Source organism: Schistocerca cancellata, chromosome 2 (genome assembly GCF_023864275.1).
Source record: "Schistocerca cancellata isolate TAMUIC-IGC-003103 chromosome 2, iqSchCanc2.1, whole genome shotgun sequence".
NCBI classification, from domain to species: domain Eukaryota; kingdom Metazoa; phylum Arthropoda; class Insecta; order Orthoptera; family Acrididae; genus Schistocerca; species Schistocerca cancellata.
In genome coordinates, this window is record NC_064627.1 from 286,153,859 (window position 1) to 286,178,148 (window position 24,290).

At 42.0% G+C, this 24,290-nt stretch overlaps 1 protein-coding gene across 1 annotated transcript in view; it reads right to left on the bottom strand.

The window, feature by feature from the left end:
- The window catches only part of LOC126153327 (uncharacterized PE-PGRS family protein PE_PGRS54-like), a 45,694-nt gene that overhangs the window by 16,568 nt on the left and 4,836 nt on the right, over nucleotides 1–24,290 (bottom strand). The window lies entirely within an intron of this gene.

Consider the following 24,290-nt stretch of genomic DNA (forward strand, 5'->3'; position numbering starts at 1 on the left):
ACCGCTGACATTCAAATTTACCCTTGTCAGTTTTTTAATGTCAATAGGCGTTGTCCTATTTAAGAAGTATATTTTTGCACTAAAACAGTTTAAGTGTTGTTGAATGACTAACAATACGAGCCCCCGACCACTACTCCAATCTGCGAAAACTGCACGTTAACAGCACTTTCCATTTCCGCAATATTTGCTATGCACGTTTTTGGTGATTAACCCTGCACATGTTATGTAGTGCACATAAAAATGAAACTCAATCCACTGTAATCCAATAGCATGTCACTACAAGTATGTATATATAACGTTGTGAAACAGTATAATGTGGAAGATGACAGTATATTCAGGAAGGAAAAAATCCACGCACTGTATCAAGGGAGATTATTGAACTATGAACCACATTTTATTGATAAATGTTCAAATTACGAACTTGCGAAACATGCAGACACCCAGCGTTAAGTCCACAAGTGTACATGCACAGGCCGTGTATTGTGAGCAGCCATTTGCGAAAAACAAATCACGCTATCAACGATAAATAGCATTTTACTATAGGGTATGCTACATATCACGGTATTTTCCGCCTTACGTGCTCGAAAGTCTTTTTAGTGCATTATTCTCCAATGAATAAGATTCATTGCCTCGTCTGTCGGTTCCAGCGGCAGTCAATCAAGCGATGATTTGACGGTTCAAGGATAGTTTTACAAGACTAAACTTCAGAAAACGCAACACAGTGGAATTTGGACTGAGGGAGATGTGCTAGAGTAGTCCATGCAGTTGTGCACAGCGTCTGTGCCAGTTTGGCGTAGTAGTTACCGAATCTGCCTAATACGGAGACGTGGGTTCGACCTCGACCTCGGCCTCGGCCTTGGTATAAATTTTAGCTCCTCGCTTGTCTGCGTATATACATCTTACACGTCTGAGACTTCAAAAGGTCTCTGGAACCCCATAGCTTCACACAGTGTCCCAACCAACAAAATAGTTAGGTCATTTCTAAAAAGAAAGTTGGAAAGTTGATTGATTGAAACAGGGCATAGACTCCAAATATTTCAGTGATATTGTAATAGGAAAATAATGGAAACATTACCCTACCTAACATGACGGCCCGGGTTGTGCGTCGGTTGGCAAAACGGCTTATTCCCAATATACAAAGAAATGTTTGCTTCATGAGACAGCTGTGGAGTCGCTCTAAAATGTGCTACCAGACCTGCTGCAGACTGTGAGCATTATCGATGTTGTTTAGTCGTCAAAGTTGCGGCCTCTTGGATTCCCGCGCCGGCCTCTCCTGAACTGGCTAGAGTGCAGCGCCGAATGTGGCGCCGCCTAGTTGCAACCGTGGCTTAGCGAACACATCGCTGCAGCTGTCTGGATGTAATCTGCAACCTGGAAGGGTTCACTTCGCCTCTCCCTCCCTACAGAAAGCCGTCCGCTACACCGACCCAGCTTGTCGATATCGGTGACAGTGGCGGTCACCATCACACTTGTCACTGGTGTCCTAGATAGTACCCCTGGTCAAGAAAGTTTGTTGCTGTCTAAATTGGTCGCGCAGCGCTAAACAATGTGGTTTATGGGTCTGTCACCTAAAGAGGGACCGATGTTGTTATGAAGCAAGTAATGTTAACAGCGCTGTAGATACAAGACGTTCCTGTGGAAGAATGCATTCTGATAACTGTGAATGGCGTTGATTTGTAATGTTTCTTTAATTTGGAAAATTAAACAGCATTACCCGTGTGCCTTGCAGAATCGTTATCCAGGCACTTTCTCCGTCAACTGAGTATATGGCTATGTACTTTCCGCTTAAAGTTTTTGTGTCGCAAAGGAGGTGCATCTTCAAAATCATTTACGTTGTGCGCTAGCTTGCAAACCTAAGTCATCAATTTATATAAGGGTTTGTTCAGGTTGGAAGTGAAACTGTGCATTGTTGCAATTGTGCGAGAAATAATATTGAGCATTCTGAAACTTTCGTACTATTGATGTTACTGTGTGAGGAATTATCTGAAATATTTTCAAATTCATTATTGTTATGTGAAGGATCATTACAATAAACTGAGAATGTTGACACTTTATAACTCCAATACAGAAATTGTTGGTCGGAATTCTAAAAATTATCTTAACGAAGACACTGTCTTGAAAGGAAGATACAAGATGAATATCAACAAAAGCGAAACGAGGATAATGGAATGCAGTCGAATTAGGTCGGCTGATGCTGAGGGAATTAGATTAGGAAATGAGATGCTTGAAGTAGTTGAATTTTGCTATTTGAGGAGCAAAATAACTGATGATGGTCGAAGTAGAGAGGATATAAAATCTAGACTCGTAATGGCAAGGAAAGCGTTTGTCAAAAAGAGATATTTTGAACACTGATTATAGATTTGTCAGGAAGTCGCTTCTGAAAGTATTTGTATGGAGCGTAGCCATGTATGGAACAGAAACATAGACGATAAATAGTATGGACAAGAGGAGAATAGCTTTCGAAATGTGGTGCTACAGAATAATGCTGAAGATTAGAAGGGTAGATCACATAACTAATGAGGTACTGAATAGAATTTGGGAGAAGAGAAATTTGTGGCACAACTTGACTAGAAGGGATCGGTTGGAAGGACATGTTCTGAGGCATCAAGGGATCACCAGTTTAGTACTGCAGGGCAGCGTGGAGGTAAAAATCGTAGAGGGAGACCAAGAGATGAATACGCTAAGCAGATTCAGAAGACTGTAGGTTTCAGTAGGTACTGGGAGATGAACTTGCACAGGATAGAATAGCATGGAGAGTTGCATCAAACCAGTCTCTGTACTGTAAAAAAAAAAAAAAAAAAAAAAAAAAAACTACTACTACTACTACTTAACGAAATGCTGGTTGGTTTTTAATATTGTGATAAATGGATGTTGTCTTAAACGAATGTCACAACCACTTCATCCTAGCCCGTCCACTCACTGAAACTGTAACATTTGTCTTCAGCCCAAAGACAAGTTTTAATTTGGCGCTCCTTGCTGGACTATACTGTTAAAGACCCTTCATGTCTAAATAGCTACTGCAACCTACATCCATTTGAATCTGCTTACTGTATCCATGGCCAGGTTTCCATTTTCAATTTTAGCGCCCTCGCCCCCCAACGTCTCGCAATTGCCAAATTTAGTTGTCAATGATGCCTCTGGATGTGTCCTGTAAACCGAACCCGTCTTCGTCAGCCATGCAGGACGCTCGTAGTTCATGTGTACACACATGGGCACCAAGCTGTTGCAGTCCAGTCTTCCTATCTGGGCTGCACTTCCCTCTCAGTCCTGCCTCCTTCGTCACTGCCACTTCCTCCTTTCTCTCGGTGTTTTTTTATGTCGATGAGGATGTCCACCAGGTTCCATGTGTTCCTTGCGATTTTGTTTCTCTCGCCTGTTCTTTCATTCTTTCCAGCGTTTTTGGTCCTCCCTTGGAGTTTGATGTCCACTTCTAAATTTTCGGTCTTTAGTGTGGGCCATTTGGGGAAGAACTTCCTGCTTATTGTTTTCGGCGTGGATTCCTCTACCTCCCGCCTTCCTTCGTCTTTGTGCCCCCTCCTGTCCGCCAGGTCACCAGCACATGTTTTCGTGTGGTGGGGCTGGTATGTAACCATCTAGCTGAGCCCCCTGTCACCACAGGGATCACACTCCTGTTAACTGGCCTGTTCCATCCCCATGTATGCCAAGCAGTGGTTGCTGTCATACAGGAGCATCAGATCTCTCAGCATAGTCCACTGTGCCAGGTGGCAGTTTGTGGCTTGGTGGCGCCCATGGGGAGAGATCTAGATCAGAGAGGGTGGTAACAGGGCGATGCCTGGTGTATCTAGCATATCAAGGTGTAAAACTCTGGCCGTTCTCAAACAGCCATCTCTCTGAGTGTTAAAGGATCACTAAACATTGCTTCGTATGATCCTCCTGCCTTCCATTCCCTGGCTTCACTCTGGGAGGAGAGCCAGGATTGCAGTCTTCGGATGAAACATTTTCCCCGCTATCTTGTCTGTAAAGGATGGATGGGGACACATTCACCGCTCAAAGCAGTTATTTTTTGTGGAGAGTATCGAGGACAAGTTTGGCGAAATGGTATCTCAATAAGATGCAGTCGGGCGTGAAGCCGCATGTCGAGCCACGCTTGAAGAGCGTTTCACTTCCGTACAAGGCTACACTTAGGAGAAATACATTCAGAAAAATGCTTCCTGACCCTTAAATTTGTATTAAATCTTCACGAACTACTCTCTTCCAAAAACGCTTTTATTGGTATAGCCAGTTTGCATTTTCATTATTTCTATTTTGGCAAAATTTATCCGCTACTTTGTGTTCTTTTTCATAATCTACTCGTAATTTCCTCAAATCTCCAGATTTCATTTGACTACATTCCATTATCTAAGTTTTATTTGCGCTGGTGTTCACCTCATAAGCTCTTTTCAAGGTACTGTCCATTCTGTTCAGCTGCTTTGTATAGTGCAGTAAGGAATTGAAAAACCAGTGTTCCTGAGAGCGGAAAAACTGTCTCTGCCACATTGCGTTTAGAACAGGAAGTAGAAGAGATTATTGCGGCTGCGTACACACAGTGGTTTCTTCTTTGAAGCATTCGCGAGTCAAAGTTGATATGCGCTAGAGCTGCTTTTGAGTGGTAGTATGCTGGGCCATATTTTTAACAAATGTAATAAAAATAAAACGCTTTATTACAGCGATAAATAGATGGAACAGTCTCATCGATTACCAGCAGAATTTAATTTACCAGCATTTTTTTTAATGAAAAATGTTCAGAAAAGGATGTTCAGAAAACATTCTGACATCTTGGCATTAAATCCATGCCTTAACTCAGAAGTTTAGTAAGACAATCTATCGTTTAATAATACGTTCCAAATTTAAGTTTTAGGAACCTACATAAGTAATTAGCAGTCCATTAGCATCCCAAATAGACAAGTAAAATAGATTCAAATTCTTAAATTGCAATCAGTTGATCATGCAGACATGTCCGTGAGGACTCAAGATAACTTCTTTCCTTTGATTAATATCAACAATCAACCTGGTTGGCCAGATAAGTTTTTAGACTCTCTAGTACTGTTAGCAGAGAGGGCTACCATTTTAGGACTGACCATTTCTTCTATTCAGCACCCTTTCAGCGGTAATCACAATCTAAAACACATGTGTACTAAAGCTATTCTGTAAGACATCAAACACCAGTTACAATTCTCAAAAAAAAAAAGAAAATACAACACAAGACACTGTGCGCTGAAATCGCTTGATGTACTGCTTATTTAGATAACGCGTGTTTTGACTGGGATCGCTTCAAAACTACAAATAATCTGCTTTACAGAGAATTATGGATAATTAGGATGGTAGGTAGGAAAATAGTCCGTTTCACACGAAAAATATAACGGTTGTAACTGTATTTGAATGCTCACCGTAATTTCCGGTGAGTAGGAACGTAAGTTAACAGCCGTTCTGTCAATGGCTGTAATAGATTGAGCATATCCACCAGTCGCCCGTGTGTTCAGTCCTCTGGGACTGGCCGACAGGAAACCAGCCCGGCGCCGTAGTGGACACGAGCTTCTTACGAATAATCCAAATCGAAGTATGTGCACAAGCTACAGACACGTATCATCTACAGCGAGCAATCTCCACTGATCCGGCCGACACATGACATGACGTAATCTACTCTGACATACATTTCAAATGTAGCAGCGAGCCAAGGATCTCAATGTTCACGGCGCTTAAATACCCGCCGTGTCGCCACGCAAACCGCTTGACAACCGGTCAGTCACAGACAACCGCCCCCGCGGTGTCTTTTTAAATCGGCATAATCGTCCCTGCGTTTCCCTATGGCGGCGGAAAATCGCTATGACTCTACCAGCGCCAGTGTTGCTGCCAAACATAGGGATCGATCGATATTATCCCTCTAACGGTAAGGTTGGGGTTGGATCTGACCCCAAGGAGTCTGTTTTGTTTATAACTCCCCACTCCCTTTTCTGAGAGCGCTGTGGTTCCAGTCGTCCCGAGAACGCCGAGGAGGCCACGTCAGTCTGGTGAGTGACCTGCAGCTACCCTCTCTATCCGAAACTTACATTACCCGCGCTCGGGTTGGATCCGACCCCACCTTACTGTTTACGTCACACTTATTAGTTTCTTTCGGGGGGGGGGGGGAGGATTCAACCCCATATTTATGTTTACATTACATCTAAGTTTTGTTTTCTCTTTTAGTATCTTACTAAAATGGCGAATCAACTCCTTAGAACTCCTGAGGAGATATACAACGAGTTTCTCCAACAGGAGGCTGAGTCAGAGGATGGCGACAATATCGATGCAGAAAACTGTTCAGAAACCACCTATTACATTATGTGTACAAAGACATTTATTATTGAGAACTTAATATTTCGAAACTGCTGACACTATAATTATTTTCTACAAGTAGTAAGAGATGTTTCACATTTAGTTCCTATCTGTAGAATTTCTAAAGCACTCAAGTTTCTAGTTGATGACTGAATCTATTGATTTTTTACTATGTTTTCAACAATTTTATAGAGAATATTTCTATTAAGTTATTTTTTTGTAATCAAATTCCTATTGTTTCCAAAGTACTTTATATTCTTACTTATTGACTATAAAAATAAAAAAACTTGTTATAACAAATATATGTGTTTAATTAATAATAAAACTTTTTCCAATTACTCATTTTTTATTTTACCTCGAAAAATCGATATTTGGAGGGTGGGGTCTGATCCAACCCCACTTTAGCGTTTGTCAGGAAACTTCACCTTACCGTTAAAGGGTTAAATCGCTCCGAATCCACACGGCACAGAAGTATGAGACGAGCCTTTAACAGGAGTATAAACAGTACTAATCTCAATGACTTCCGTAGTGAAGGTTTTTCGTCTCTTTTCTGATTGAACAGGCAATTATAAAAGTCTGAATATTAGGAAGAGTTATGTATGGATACTGCACACGTAATCACCATGGCGACCGAGAATGATTCGCAATCGTGTATACGCTTTCCTTTTCCATTTTCAAGGAAATCTATCTCATATCTGTAAGAGTGTTTTTCTGGTCTACAGTTCCTCACCTCTAAAAAACTTGGTATCGCTTGTTGCCAAACCAGCCTTGTAGGGTAGCTGACTCTTCATTTCCAATACGAGTCGTTGAAGATTCCACTGAGTTGTCGCAGCAGTGTTGTCTTCATTAGCAATGTCTCACGCTATGGAGCACCTACAGATTAAGCAGTCCAACTGAAACGTCCCCTTAGAAAAATAATGCATGACTGTGCTTAAACTGACACACAATTTTTTTTTTTTTAGCGCAACGCAACCTGACTTTGAATAATCCCTACAAAAGAATGGCCCTGACTAACATTAACCTATACCTTTCATAAATCACTTACCTCACTCAAACTACTGCAATACAGCGAGCGCCAATACTGCCAGCTAAATAAAAGATTAAAACTACTGAAGGCACTAACTACTGATAGGCATAGTTATCAAATGAAAGATTTTGATAGAGAACAATGTATTTACCCTAATAGTGTTCAAAATTCATAATATATATATATATATATATATATATATATATATATATATCAGTTCATGATATCCAGTCTTAAAAATTTACTGTCTCTGTACAGATTATCCGCTATCAAAACTCCATCTCACTCCCCACATCCACCACTGCTGGCGGCTCACCTCCAACTGCGCAACGCTACGTGCTGTTAACATCCAGCTGCCCAACACTACAATAGCCAACAACAATGCAAACCAGCCACAGACTGCACACAGCACAGCCAGTGATTTTCATACAGAGAGCTACGTGGCGTTACCAATAAGAAAACCTAAACAGGCTACTTACACAACTTAGAAAAAATTTTTGCTTTTACATTTAAAGTGGGTTGTTGTTGTGCTGAATAACTTAAGAGAAAAGCAGTCTCAACCACCATTTGTGTCAAAAGTAAAACTCGAGTAAAATGCATTTTAGCGGCTTTTAATGTTAAGGGTCCTTGAAGAGGAATACTAAATGTTTTAGAAGCGTGTGGTACTGGCTAATTCCAGTCAGACGTACCGTAAAACGTGTGCTCCGTGTTTATTACTACAGATGTACAGCTGATTGTAGAGATCAGTTCAGATTTCTCGTTGTGGTACTATGTGCTATCGGTTTGTTTATAGATTCTCATTTTTGTTCTAAAGATAAAGGTGTGAAGTTATGCTTGTGTTTACATAACTGAATTTTTCACCTACGTTGTTTTGTTCACCAATTCTGCAGTACCTGACTCAGCATGCCGCACATACCTTCCCACTGAAAGAAATTAAGCTTTTCAATAAGGCATTGCCCACCTCTGGCACGTACCCAAGCAAGTACTCTGCTTGGCATTGACTGACTGGAATTGATGGCTGTCCTGAAGGACATCGTTCCAAATTCGGTCCAATTGGCTCGTTAGATCTTCAAAATACCACCCTGGAGGACCATGCCCACAATGCTCCAAAAGTTCAGTTGGGAAGAGATGTGGTGACCTTGGTGGTCAAGGTATGGTTTGGCAAGCACGAAGAACAGTAGAAATTACCGCTGTGAGCGGGCGGGAATTATGTTGAATTGTCAGCCCAGGATGGCTTACCATGAAGGGCAACAAAACAGGGCGTATAATATCGTCGACGTACCGCTGTGCTGTAGGGATATCACGGATGACAACCAAAGGGGTCCTGCAGGTTGGTGTTCCAACTCTCTTGGGGGCGTCTCAAGACACGTCTTCGGCCTGTAATCATATTGACTGTAACTGAATCGTCTTCAGTGATAAGTCTCACTTCGAAGTGAGGCTCAATGACCAGCGAAGATGTTTGTACTCAAAGATTGCAGGCTCTGGAGGGGCGAACGGAATCTGTAACTAGAGAACGTGTCTGATTCTCGGAGACTGAGGTGTTTCCCCTCACACAAACAAGGTCTTGAGAACCTGAGAAAGGAACTTAAGTGGCCGATAGTTGCGGAATCATGGCCTCACCTAGTAGAGAGTACTGGAAGAGCGAAAGACGAGCGACATGTTTGTGATAATTCTGTGACTAGTGGAGCGGCGTCAGCGTCGCAAAATAGGATCATAGTGAGGGAAACGTGTCATTCACTAGATCCGTGTTCCTCAACAGAAAAGTTTTCGATGATACTTCTTTTCACTAAGGAAATTTTTCACATCCACGACAGGCGGAGTCCTGCACATTAACACTTGCCTAAGGCAATTTAAGGATGATTTATTGAATTCCTGGCCAATCCCGAGAAAGTGACTAATCATGAGTAGTCATATAAATGGAGTGGTTATCACAAAAGTTTTGACAGTCACTGGGCACTGTATGGCGTTTGCAGAATTTGAAACAGAGTTCATTAAGTTGTTATGGTCATCTTCCGAACAAATTAGGTTACAAGGGAGTATCATAAAAGCTCCTCCACTAGCAGCTACACGATTCCGATCTTATCTGCAGTATCTTTAGAAGATTTAAAAACGGAATTACCATCTCGACCATCCGTGGCACGACGGTCTCGAGTTCAAACTTTTTGAACAAGGGATACCGAGTCCCACATGACACTGCTGCGGTCGTACCTGTCCGAACGAACCTTCCACGTGAGGGCTGACGACGGTACGTCCACAGACCGGCAGATACGTGCAGGGGTGCCGCAGGGGTCGGTTCTCGGCCCCTCGCTGTACTCCCTGTACACTGCAGACGCGCCGAAAGTGGCAGGAGTCGAACTGGCGATGTACGCTGATGATACAGACCTGTTCACCCGCAGCATGAAGCCCAAGTGCTGAGAAACCGCCTCCAACGCGGGTGCGACGCCTTGGGCTCATGGGCAACAAAGTGGCGGTTGAAATTCAACGCCACAAAGAGCCAGGCAGTCGTCTTCACTCGAAGACTTCTGCCGCCAGGGCTTACGCCGCTCGAAATCCTGGGAGAACCTATCCCATGGAGTGGGACGGCGAAATACCTAGGGGTTACCCTAGACCGCAGGCTCACCTGGAAGCATCACATCCGTGATGTGAAAGGGAGAGCAATAAGACGCCTCCGCGCCCTGTATCCGCTGCTAAACCCGCAGTCGTCATTGCCACCGCAACACGGCATCACGCTTTACCTAACATTGGTTCCCCCACTGTTAGAGTATGCGGCCGTGGTCTGGGGGAAAGCCGCAGATGCTCACATTGTGACTCTGCAACGGATACAGAACCGCGCCCTGAAAACTGCTATGCATCTTCCGAGGCGCTTCTCGACGCGCCAACTCCACGAGGACACCGGGATCCTGCCTCTCCGAGACAGGTTCCGCGCCATCGCCAGGAAGTTCTGCGAGAAGACGGGACGCTCCCGCAACCGGCTCATCCGTGGACTGGGCCAACAACCTCATCACAGGCCAACCACGCATTGGCCTGACCTGCTGAGGGATTAAGTTTTACTAATCCCTCAACAGAATGTGTCTTTCTCTTTTTCAGGTTACACCAGACAGTATCAATCGACAAGAGTGGTAATATATATTTCTCTCTCTTACAGGAACTGCAGAAATGACAAATTTTGTCTAAACTGCACCACCACGAGCCAAGGACAGGCTCGTCATTCCAGAGTCAGCGTCAGCGTCGACCATCCGTACTGCAATGGCGAGCTGATTCAACATTTCATTAACAGAGCGCCAAAAGAACACAAAAGGTCTTTCCTCTGTGTTGACAACAACTATCCCTGGGTGCATTTAAGCTAGTCTAATGGATCTAGGTGAGTATATACGGGAAGACAAGAGAATGAGATCTGCATCAGAGCGAAACCTGTACGGAAACAGACGACACGGTGAGTAGACTAGTGGAAATGTCAGGTGAAGCAGCAACAGCAGTTGGCCTCAAAATCAGAAGTAAAATTGTGGAAATCACACACCCAGGCATTATAGGAGATTCCGTGTTTGTGAGATATCATACAAGGACAGGGAAATCAGAGGACAGATGGCAGTGCAGTTGCCATCAATGAGGATTGTTGGTGGATTCTGACAACGTTATTGTATCTTTGTCTCAAAAGTACGAAGAAGATAAGGTAACAAAGTAAGGTATCGTACTTCTAAAATCTTTCTTCTTTTGTTGTATCACCTCATTTTCCCTTTTCCTAATGTCAAGTCCGTACGTTGCGTAACATAAGTTTCCTGGCGAGATACTGAATTTTCTTTTGGGGAAACCATTATTTTGTCCTTCAACGTCTAGTTCTGAAGGGCGTAGCAAATCGTAGCGCTTCACAAGAGGTGACCTTTTGTGTGTGGCATGAGGAAGATTAATGGGTCACAGGGCCAATGCAGATGTTATTGGAGTTTTTCGATGTGACAACCGCTGCGAAGGCTACCCCGTGGTATCTGTCGAGTTGTTTTTAAGATGTTCTGAGCGCCAGTTTATGTCAGGAAAGCAATGAGCGATCTCGACCTTGCATTTTGTTACATACTGTGTTCTCTATGCTACCAGTCATGGGTGCCTGGAATTCGAGTGTAGGAAAAGGGAGAGAAGGAAACGTAATAGGTGAATATGGATTGGGGCTAAGAAATGAAAGAGGAAGCCGCCTGATAGAATTTTGCACAGAGCACAACTTAATCATAGCTAACACTTGGTTTAAGAATCATGATAGAAGGTTGTATACGTGGAAGAACCCTGGAGATACTAAAAGGTATCAGATAGATTATATAATGGTAAGACAGAGATTTAGGAACCAGGTTTTAAATTGTAAGACATTTACAGGGGCAGATGTAGACTCTGACCACAATCTATTGGTTATGACCTGTAGATTAAAACTGAAGAAACTGCAAAAAGGTGGGAATTTAAGGAGATGGGACCTGGATAAACTGAAAGAACCAGAGGTTGTACAGAGTTTCAGGGAGAGCATAAGGGAACAATTGATAGGAATGGGGGAAAGAAATACAGTAGAAGAAGAATGGGTAGCTTTGAGGGATGAAGTAGTGAAGGCAGCAGAGGATCAAGTAGGTAAAAAGACGAGGGCTAGTAGAAATCCTTGGGTAACAGAAGAAATATTGAATTTAATTGATGAAAGGAGAAAATATAAAAATGCAGTTAATGAAGCAGGCAAAAAGGAATACAAACGTCTCAAAAATGAGATCGACAGGAAGTGCAAAATGGCTAAGCAGGGATGGCTAGAGGACAAATGTAAGGATGTAGAGGCTTATCTCACTAGGGGTAAGATAGCCTACAGGAAAATTAAAGAGACCTTTTGAGATAAGAGAACCACTTGTATGAACATCAAGAGCTCAGATGGAAACCCAGTTCTAAGCAAAGAAGGGAAAGCAGAAAGGTGGAAGGAGTATATAGAGGGTCTATACAAGGGCGATGTACTTGAGGACAATATTATGGAAATGGAAGAGGATGTAGATGAAGATGAAATGGGAGATACGATACTGCGTGAAGAGTTTGACAGAGCACTGAAAGACCTGAGTCGAAACAAGACCCCCGGAGTAGACAACATTCCATTGGAACTACTGACGGCCTTGGGAGAGCCAGTCCTGACAAAACGATACCATCTGGTGAGCAAGATGTATGAAACAGGTGAAATACCTTCAGACTTCACGAAAAATATAATAATTCCAACCCCAAAGAAAGCAGGTGTTGACAGATGTGAAAATTACCGAACAATGTTTAATAAGCCACAGCCGCAAAGTACTAACACGAATTCTTTACAGACGAATGGAAAAACTAGTAGAAGCCGACCTCGGGGAAGATCAGTTTGGATTCCGTAGAAATACTGGAACACGTGAGGCAATACTGACTTTACGACTTATCTTAGAAGAAAGATTAAGGAAAGGCAAACCTACGTTTCTAGCATTTGTAGACTTAGAGAAAGCTTTTGACAATGTTGACTGGAATACTCTCTTTCAAATTCTAAAGGTGGCAGGGGTAAAATACAGGGAGCGAAAGGCTATTTACAATTTGTACAGAAACCAGATGGCAGTTATAAGAGTCGAGGGACATGAAAGGGAAGCAGTGGTTGGGAAGGGAGTAAGACAGGGCTGTAGCCTCTCCCCGATGTTATTCAATCTGTATATTGAGCAAGCAGTAAAGGAAACAAAAGAAAAATTTGGAGTAGGTATTAAAATCCATGGAGAAGAAATAAAAACTTTGAGGTTCGCCGATGACATTGTAATTCTGTCAGAGACAGCAAAGGACTTGGAAGAGCAGTTGAACGGAATGGATGGTGTCTTGAAGGGAGGATATAAGATGAACATCAACAAAAGCAAAACGAGGATAATGGAATGTAGTCGAATTAAGTCGGGTGATGCTGAGGGTATTAGATTAGGAAATGAGACACTTAAAGTAGTAAAGGAGTTTTGCTATTTGGGGAGCAAAATAACTGATGATGGTCGAAGTAGAGAGGATATCAAATGTAGACTGGCAATGGCAAGGAAAGCGTTTCTGAAGAAGAGAAATTTGTTAATACCGAGTATAGATTTAAGTGTCAGGAAGTCATTTCTGAAAGTATTTGTATGGAGTGTAGCCATGTATGGAAGTGAAACATGGACGGTAAATAGTTTGGACAAGAAGAGAATAGAAGCTTTTGAAATGTGGTGCTACAGAAGAATGCTGAAGATTAGATGGGTAGATCACATAACTAATGAGGAAGTATTGAACAGGACTGGGGAGAAGAGAAGTTTGTGGCACAACTTGACCAGAAGAAGGGATCGGTTGGTAGGACATGTTCTGAGGCATCAAGGGATCGCAAATTTAGTATTGGAGGGCAGCGTGGAGGGTAAAAATCATAGGGGGAGACCAAGGGATGAATACACTAAGCAGATTCAGAAGGATGTAGGTTGCAGTAGGTACTGGGAGATGAAGAAGCTTGCACAGGATAGAGTAGCATGGAGAGCTGCATCAAACCAGTCTCAGGACTGAAGACCACAACAACTACATGCTACCAGCCGGAGAAAATGCAATACCCTCAAGGGACAGTCATTGTAAGAGTTTGTGACACGAAATTCCGACCAAATGAAACCAGTATGTCACAGTAAAGTGTTTCCAAACAGTAGCATCAGAACACAATGAACCCACTCTGGCGGCAACCCAGTCGTATTTTCTCGCAATGAAGTGATCGTAAATGCGTCGGACGACATTCTGTGATAGATTATCTCGTACATCTTCCGCCTTTTGTTGGAATTCGGCAATGATTTTTTCGGGCTCTAGAGAAAGACTACGCTCCTATTTCATCGTTTTAGGTGGCTAGAAATCTGGCAGTTTTTTTACGTTCCATAGAGCACGTTGCGTCGCAGCAGCCTTTCTGGACATGCCTTGTCCTGTCATAAAGCTCATCACCTTCTAGTCAAAGAAGTTTCAGTAGCATGGGTATACCAGCATGTGAAATGTACCAGCCACTTGTTATTTTATCCAACAAAACACCAAATGTTATCGCGTGTTATAACTGAAGGCCATCCACACTATGAAGTCAATAATGGGACCCGTGTGTCACGGGCGAATACGCTCCAGAATAGGTAGCTCGACGGGTCTGCGTCCGTCACTCGCGTACCGACAGAATCTACTCTCATCAGTGACAACAACAGAGCGCCATTGCACTCTCCAGTCGACTCTTTCATAACACCAGGGCAGCCATGCTTGGCGGTGTCAGTAGTAGCCTGGCAAAAGGAACAGTTCATATTAGCCCTGCAGCCGGCAGACGGTTCCCATTGGTTCCTGGTGGTACTGTTGGTGCAAAATTTGTCCGGATTTCGCCCCTGGATGATAATCAGCCACCAACCACTGTCAGCATGTTGCACTGATCTTGATGTACGCCTATCTGCGTAGTTGCCGAGCTCCTGATACTAGTGTGTGATCCAGAGACCACTAATAGAACGCTGTAATACACCTCCGACAGACTGTGTTCAATATGTGCAACAGCTCTCCAAAAGTCCACCTACAGGTTGACGTGACCATGTTCTAATGGCTGAAGTTGTTGTAGAAGAGTATGTCCCTGTCAGTGGGGCATGATTGAATCCTAGAATGAATCTTGCACTGCTCACCTCTACACCCAGCACAGTTACTGCCTGCAGAGTCAAAACAGAGGGCGTACAAGCAGGTATCTGAGTTAAATCTGCGACAAATAATCAATAATACTAGAAACCCTCAGTATAAACATATTATTGATTGGCGACTCCTTAGTGTTGTGTGCACAACGACCATATACGTGAAATTAGAAGGAAGGTCAGCGTTGACCGTAATTTTGATGGTGATTTAAAATCGATTTTGCTGTCAATAAACCATCAAAATTAACGGCCAACGGTGACCTTCCTTCTAATAAAAATATTATATTCAGGTGCAACTGAACACGGTCCTTGAGGGCGTTGCTTTTATTTTCTGGCAGTACACGTTTTCGTATGTTCATTGGCCTGTACAGCTATAAAGTGTTGTCAATTTGAACTTGATACGTAACACACACCTCACTTTGATCACCATAGGACAGACTTGTAGCAGAGTGCTACAATTGTTAAACTTAAAACTTCTGGGCAGCCATGTTTTAAAGGTTTTTGGAATAAGCCGGTCGGAGTGGCCTAGCGGTTCTAGGCGCTAGTCTGGAACCGCGTGACTGCTACGGTCGCAGGTTCGAATCCTGCCTCGGGCATGGATGTGTGTGATGTCCTTAGGTTAGCTAGGTTTAAGTAGTTCTAAGTTCTAGGTGACTGATGACCTCACAAGTTAAGTCCCATAGTGCTCAGAGCCATTTGAACCATTTTTATTTATTTTTTTTTTATTTTTATTTTTTTTTAATAAGGGAGATTTTTCAGTGAGGATTCTAAATTAACTTTTGGTGAAGTAGCCACGAATTAAGTTGCATTATTATGTGGAAGAATAATCAGAGCTAAAGTCATTCATTAAATTAGTTATGACTGCCATTCTCGTTTCAAAATAGCGACGGGGACATAATACACTGTGCTGAGGCTGTACATAGTGGTCAGACTTTGCTGGTTGAAGTTACTGTTTCAGCGGCTGCGAACAAGAAGTGGGTCAGCTGGTAGGTACAGGGAGCCTACCGTCCTATGCTGGGTCTGCCTGGCACAGGGGCTGGTACCTGCAGGGGAACGCAGGGAGTCTGCCATGCAACAGCCTTCTTGCCATACAGCCCAGCAACTTGCAGGTGACGACGGCAACCAAGGTCACCGAATCCACAGGCACTGGAGTGGCAGTCCATCTGTTAGGAGAGTCACTGTGCATGACAATTGAAACGTTTCCAGTGTAGACGCAGACACTGAACACATGCAAAGAAGATACATTTTAAACATACACAAAGTGTGCATAATTTCCTTATTTTTTCGTTTTCCGTCGTTTCGTAGTTGCTTCAAAATTCATGTAGGTGTTTTCTGTTTTTGGAACAAATTGAAAGGCTATTTGTTTTTTTCCACACGCATTTTGCTTCTTTTATGTATGAATCATCACCATTGGCCTCTAATACATGTGCGTATGTATATGTGACAATGCATTTTATATTAATTGCAATTATGTTGCGTTTCTCATGTTCATACCATTCTTTGTTTCTCAGGTTAGAAACCATTTCAGCATTGTGCGTATATACGTGGGTACATGCATTTGCGTTTCGTATGGCGCTGTTCTCTCTCTCTCTCTCTCTCTCTCTCTCTCTCTCTCTCTGGTGCCTTTGACGTCGTGTCTGCCTAGGTCATTGAGTTGTTACTGTAGCTTGCTATGCCTTAGATTGTGTTCTTATTTAACTGTGTGACAGAACTCGCGTATCATATCAGTGACACTGGCTCCCCTACTGCGTGATAATACAAAACGATCTGCGCTCTTTGGCACGTTTTCCATGTCCCTCGTCAATCCTGTCAGGTAAGAAGTCCATACTGCACAGCAATACTTTAGCAGCGGACAGACAAGCGTAGTGTTGCAATTCTCCTTGGTAGACTTGTTGCATATTCTGAGTGTCCTTCCAATAAAATGTAATCCGTGCTTCGCCTTCCACACAGCCTTGTCTACTAGACCAATAGAAGCCAAGGGGTATAAGTGACAAACTTTTAATTATGGAGGTAAGTGCAGATTTCCGTAGTTAAAGCAGACTTAAATCTGTATGGCCAATAGATACGAGTAACAATCAGTCTGGCGCTGACATCTAGTGGCTGAAAAGAAAACTGCTAAGACAATTTTATACTTTCTTTGAAAGTCAAATCTTGTAATTGCACTTTTATCCCTTGGCTGCCAAGTGACTGCAAACAAAAAACAGCCCTTTGTCTTCCTAGCTGAGTCTTCAACAGAAGCTATTTAATTTAAAACTATTGTATTGATTCTTTGTGATTTATTATTTTACTTCCTACACAATTCGTTAATTTTAGGGACATTTTAAACTATAAAACACAAGTCCAAATCTGTGGAACACGGCAAGGGTTTTATCATGTTTACTAAATTTCTTATGAAGGAATTTACAAATTTATTATTGAATAAGTAAGGCACATATATTAAAATCAATCGCTCGCTATATTATAAATGATTGCATTTGTAATACAGTGTACCCTCTGTACTGTACATATTCATGGTATGGGGCCAGAAAGTTTTTAAGAATAAAAGATGCATAATGCTTGTTACTTCGTTTGCAGACACTGATGAAGGTAAAACTTTTGAACCTGATGTAGAATCTGCTGAAGCTATTGGAAATGGATAGCCACATCAAGAGGGAAGAGATTAAGAAGACGAGAGAATTGGAAAAGAAATAAATCTTCCAGACTTATAAATGAAGGAAAACAGCATACAGATCTGGAGGAGAAAGTTCATGAACTCAAGAGGATAAGGTCATATGTTCCCAACTGTAAATTTAAGTGTAGCGAAAATATTAATGAAGATGAAACACTAAAAATTTTTGATGAATATTGAAATCTAAAAAACTTGAATCTAGAAACATCACTCAGTTTCAGCACAAGAACCAATGTGGCAAAAAGAGGTGCTATGAAATACGAAGAAAGCAACCTGTACTTAAAAATCTGAAAAGATTCAGAGTTCGTAAATAGTTTTTCTTGTTGATGTTTGGTGTAAGTAACAAACGTGTTACCAAGGGCTTGTCTAAGAAATCTTCCACTGAAGTTCCCACGAAAGATTGAAGAGGACATAAAAAAAAAAACAGGAAAGAAGATTCCTGAAAAGCATGTTCGGATTGGTAAGAAACTAATAAACTCATTTTCAAAAGATAGGAATCCTTATGATAAAAAGAAGTATCCTAGCATTAAGTATTCGATCCTATCTTAAATATAACCAAAATCTACCAACTCTGTAAAGAGTTTTTTGCAGAAAATAATGTATCACCTCTTTAAGAGTTACTATAGATTGGTGTTCAATGCGGCCTTCAGTCTGGGTTTCCATTCACCTTGTACTGATAGTTGTGTGATGTGTGGCAGGTTGAAACACTGTTCAGACACTGACTCTCGAAAAAGGAATTACATTTGCTTAAGGAACGAGCAGCTGGAGAAGCAAAAGGCTGGGCAAAACAATGTTCAAAATATGACAGTTCGCAAATAGCAACAGGTTTTGATTTACAGAAGAAATACCATACACATGTGCGCTCTTGCAGCAGAGCATATTATGTGAGACAGCTGTGGACCTACAATTTTTGTATACATGATTTAGCCTCTGGATTGCAACAATGTACATTTGGCACGACAGTCAGGCTGCTCAGGGTGCCAAGAAATTGCCTCTTACACTATGTGATTAGATTGCCCACATGAGTCAAATACATCAGCTTTTAGGGACAGTGTTCGGTTAAAATACGTAGAGGCAAATACACTGAAACTGCAAATCACAAATTCATGATTTCTGGTCATTCCTATACGGAATGTGATAAAGATTTTGGAATTAATGAGTAGGTTGCAAGGAAATATCCTTCCGTTTTTGTATCTGATGAGTTGGCGCTTCTCATTTCCAAGGCCAGCAGAAGATATAAAATAGTGTGATGAAATAATTGTGTCATCTGGACTATGTGACTCAATATTGTCTCCAAGACTCAGTGAAAGGCTTGAACGAAATGGTGTGGTTGCAATTCAAAAGAAGTCACCCTCCTCCTTTTACGAAGAATCTCTCAATGAAGAGCTGGAAGATTTTCAGAAATAGATAGTGAAAAACCGAGGTTAACCCGAAAGAATTGTCTGACTTATAATTAATTTTAAACATTGAGTGTGTCAGCACAAAAAAAAACACCCTCTCTTTTTCAGTATATTCGCTTTAATACCTGCCATGCGTAAAGCAAGTCAACAATCAGCTTGAGTTTATCAATCTAACGATAAAGATATTATTTAGAAGTGATCACTAAATTAGCTGCACGTCTGACCACATGTTTCGCATTACATGTAATAAATAGGTAAGTCGAATAATCCACATGTCTCTGATTTTTCCATATTTTTGTTTACATTGAGTTCTCGGAATTTCTTACTTCATAGCGCTTTCTGAAGCTTCGGTGCAGTAGCAGTTGCATAATATAAGTGAAGAGGAAAATGGGAATGACGACGATATTTTTGACGACTCTGATGCTAGTTCTCATTATGTGGTAGATGGTGGTCATCATGAAATAGTGTGTGATACTAGCGAAGAAAATGCTTCATTGGCAGAAGAGCGAGTTGTGACTTGCACCACAGCTAATTATTCACAGCGAACAGTTTTTTTATCGCAAAGATAATCTCAAGTAGTTACGTTCAACGTCTATCACAGGAAGAAAAATACCTCAACACAACATTCTGAAAGGAGTAATGCTTCGATTAAATGAAAAAATTGGCGCAAACGCCTACCAAATCTCGAATATAGGAGGATAATTTGATGACATGGTAGAGGTATACGAACTGATAGACCGCAAAAGAGGGAGGGAGAGAGAGAGAGAAAAGGAAAAGTTCATGTAAGCAGCGATACAAGTGCACCAAATATGGTTAGCTAATTTGCCTGAAATGTGGTACGAAGATGTGTGTCGAGTGTACAAAAGTTCTGTGAATTAATACTTTCAGTTCTTTTAATTATTGCCTTCTTTTATATTTTCTGCAGTCTTTTTAATTTGTACTCACTAGTATCGTGACTGGTGTAACAATATCCACAGAAATTTTAGGACTCATACTACGTGACCACACATACTGTCCGCCCCGATGCCTGAATGATCAGTGAGACGGACTGCCATCCTAAGGGGCCCGGGTTCGACTCCCGGGAATTTTCTTCACTCAGGAACTGGGTGTTGTGTTGTCTTCATCCCCATCCGGCTCGCATGTTGCCCAATATGGCGTCGAGTGTAATAAGACCTGCACCAAGGCGGCCGGACCTGCCCCGTAAGGGGCCTCCCGACCAATGACGCCAAACGCTCGTTTCCATTTACCACACATACGATTTTTTTTGTTCATGGTATGTATCATAATCAAGAAGTCTGTAGAAGCGCTGATTATTATTTCATCTGCTTATAATATGAGCTAGTCCGGAATTACGTAATAAAAAATATTAAGAGGTCTATAAGAGCACATGTTTCTAGTTACACATATTTAAGAGATGTTTCGGGTTAAGGGTTAAAATATCTGAAGTACAGAGGCTTATAGACACTACTTCCCTTTGTGAAACCACTGCGTGATGAATTTTACCAGAAACTTCCACGCTATGAAGCTGCAAGAACACTGAAACCGGTTAAACAAAATCATGGAGTTGATAGTTACTCAGAAAATGAACACGGCAGGATTTGGGAAACACTCTCAGTCGACTTATCATGTTTAACTGAAGTATTAAATTGTTGCCTGCCATTAAAGTGTTCATATTAACGACACTGTGATCAGTTACTTCTATTATTTAAAAAAAGAGCCACTAGTTCAGAAGTGATTGCTCCGGATAAGGAAGGCAATAAAATCTGGAAAAAAGTGCAAATAATTATTTTTTCGGTAAGTTGTTTATGAAATTTTTTGGAGCGTTTCAACTTTGATCATCTTATGCCCAAAACTAGCATTTTGTTAGTTATACCCCTTGGCTTCTAAGGTTTGCAATGCAATTTAAGAAGTTCTTCAGATCAGTTACAAACTGACTTGATATTCCGTATTTTGCTCATGTACCTGTCACTATCCATTTCTTTGAGCTCTGTTAACGTTTGTTGCTATCGAGTCAAACACTAATTATAAATCTAGTTTAACACCACCACCATCTTCTTCTTTATTCAGAGTAGTATGGACAGATCAAATCGCGCGGGATTAGCCGAGCGGTCTTAGGCGCTGCAGTCATGGACTGTGCGGCTGATCGCGGTGGAGATTCGAGTCCTCCCTCGGGCATAAGTGTGTGTGTTTGTCCTTAGGATAATTTAGGTTAAGTAGTGTGTAAGCTTAGGGACTGATGACCTTAGCAGTTAAGTCCCATAAGATTTCACACACATTTGAACATTTTGATAGATCAAATGAAGTTATACTTAATAAGGTACTGGCAAACTCAGGCTGTATGATGCAAACCAGTGGTAGGTTCACGGAGATAATTAAGAAATTCACGTAGATTACGTGTACAACGCGGTATTCCAACAAAATGGACGGTAACCTCGAATAGATTGGGATGTGGAGCGGAGGGATGTTCGTCAGACAGTTGTCGAACTATTCTTGTCTGTTCAGATTTCTTGACAGTCTCATAATAGTGGTGCTAATTGCCTTTGAGGCTGCATATGGTGAGTTGATGTTAGTTGAGGCCTTTAAGGCTACAAATATGCCATTGTCGTGTAATAGGCGTAAGGGAAGCTGGATGTTCCTTCTGCGACATTGTAGAAAGAGTTGGCAAGAATGTCGAGAGTGTACGCGACTGCTAGTAGCGGTGGTCACTAGAATGTACGTCGCAAGAAGATCGGATTCCAGACAGCCATGTGGTACTACCGAGAGTAGTAAAGGTTTGGTGTATGTCTCTGGTGCATCGTACTGCATCTTCAGCGGCACTTTGCGCAGCAGTTGGCACCATAGTGACACAAAGCACTGTTACAAATCTGTTACTCTAATAACAGCTCCGAAAGCCTGCAGCGTGCATTCCACTGACCTCAAACCACAGCCATTTATGGCTCAATTGAGAGCTCATTGGAGGGCAGGGTGGAGCCTTGCTGTGTTTTCTGATGAAAGCTGATTTTGCCTCGGCACCAGCGATTTCCACGTGTTGATTATGAGGAGTCCAGTTGAGGGCCCACAACCAACCTGACTCTTCTGTGTGCATACACATGGAGATATGGTCTGGGCTGCGATTTCGTATGGCCGGTGGAACACTCTCGTGGTTATCCCAAGCGCCTCGACTGCAAAATTGTACGTCGGTCTGGTGATGCGCCTTGTTCTGCTGCCATTCATGAACAGTATTCCAAGGGTTTAAGGGTATGACAAGGTTCCAGTTCTACAACCCAACAGTTTAATCTATTCATCAAAGATGAATGAAGAGGCACTGCGAAATTACAGGCAGTTATTCCAGCAGAACACACATTTTAACGTCAGTCACCTTATATGGTACAGTCACAGGGTTTTCAGATGCTTCATAACCAATTTTTGCCCAGTACTTCACCTGCTAACATACTGTTGTTCCGATGCAGGTGAAAATGTGTCTCAACCTTGACTCTGCCTCTCACAGACATGAACTTGGAGAATCTGCCACATAGGTATGTATTGAATGTACCACGCGCAGTTCGTTATTAAACATAAGACAATCTCCCCTCTAATTTTTTTCATGAGACTCAACCTAATAATAATAATTTGTAACCACCATAGCAGTTCACAAAACTGTTCTGTAATGTACGTACGAACATTTAAATTATTCTTATTGCTAAGGAACACGTCATTTATGATGTGATTTAAGCTGTCAATTTCAGTGACAAAATTAACAAAGTTCTTTGACAATAATTGCAAATCAAAGTTTTTGACAACTGGACTCATCTTCCTACTAAAACGTTGTGCTCTTAAAGCAGATTAGAGCACGCATGAACAGATGAACTGTACAAGGTGTCTGTGGGAGGAAGGAAGGTAGAGAACTCTCACACTTTGGCAATTTCCATTGCACAATAGGTGTAGAAGCCTAAGACCGCATCTAGAGAGGGACTTCAAGTTGTTGCTGTGCTGCGAAGATTTAGCACGTTTTACATGAGATAAAACTTAACAGATCAAATGATGCAGGCTTAACATTTTCTGTTATTGTCACTATGGTAGATAGAAAAATAGCAGTCCCTGCATTTTCAGCTGTTGTTGGACATAGCAGTTCATTATTACAAGAGACGAAACGTGTGTGGAATATGATTGCTCAAAATTTAGCGAGTATACAGGTGAACCATGCAAGATCTCTGTTGGATTGAGGGAGGGAGACTCACGAGAGCCATCTTATTCCACGCCACACAGGATACTGCCTTTGGATATGGTGCATTCTAATCTGTTAATATAGCACTGCTCTGTTCAGAATCCTACCTTACAGAAGAACGTGAATGGCCTGCGACGTGAAGTTGTTGCTTATGTGGGACCATGTGTCGTTATGTGGTGAGCTATGAATGATACTGGCGCTGAGTTAAATGTAATCAGCCAGCCTGGGGAGATGCCTCCAGTGTGTGAACAGCAGTGCCGGGTAGAGAATTTCGAGTCACGGTGTGTGAAAGAATTGTTGGTCATAGTAGGGCTGGGAAAGCAAACATCTTTTGTCTCAGGTGAGTGATGTCACTGGAAAACCCAGTACCGATCTTGGATTTTACACTTACCATAAGAACCTACTTCTATCAATAGGAAAAAGCAGATTCTTGGATTTCTTGCAAATTTACACTTATTGCAACAGCCCTGCTTCCACAGTGATGTCATAGGAGTGGGGGATAGAAAACGACTGTCACAACTGGGTTATTTTAAATTTCCTGCTATTTTATACAGGGCATTTTGGCCTATTAGAAGAAATCTCACAACAGTGCATGATGTCATAGGGGAGGGGGAATCAGATGATGCCGTCAGTGGTGTAATAGAGGAAATGGGTGGTGGATTGCTTTCTTCCAGAGCACTCCTAGCCTACCTACTACTTTCTTCCATCAAGTCGATAGTTGCCATTCAACAGCCAAAGCATTGTGTTTAGTGTTCAGGTTAATGTGGAGCAGTTGTAGCAAGTTTCACCTTGCGATGTATCAGTTTCGTCTACTGTGAACCAATGTGAGGAAGAGAGGAGGAGGCTGAAGAGAATGATAATGACAGGTGTGGCTCTGCTAGTTGCCAGGGTCAGTGAGCTCTTTGTATCGCACTTATGACTCCAGTGTATCGATAGCAGAGGATACCTACTGTCAATGTAGAATGTGCTTTCCTTTCGTCACTAACTTTTCATTTGACCATGCGTATGATACAATTTTCAATCTGACACAATACCGTAACTA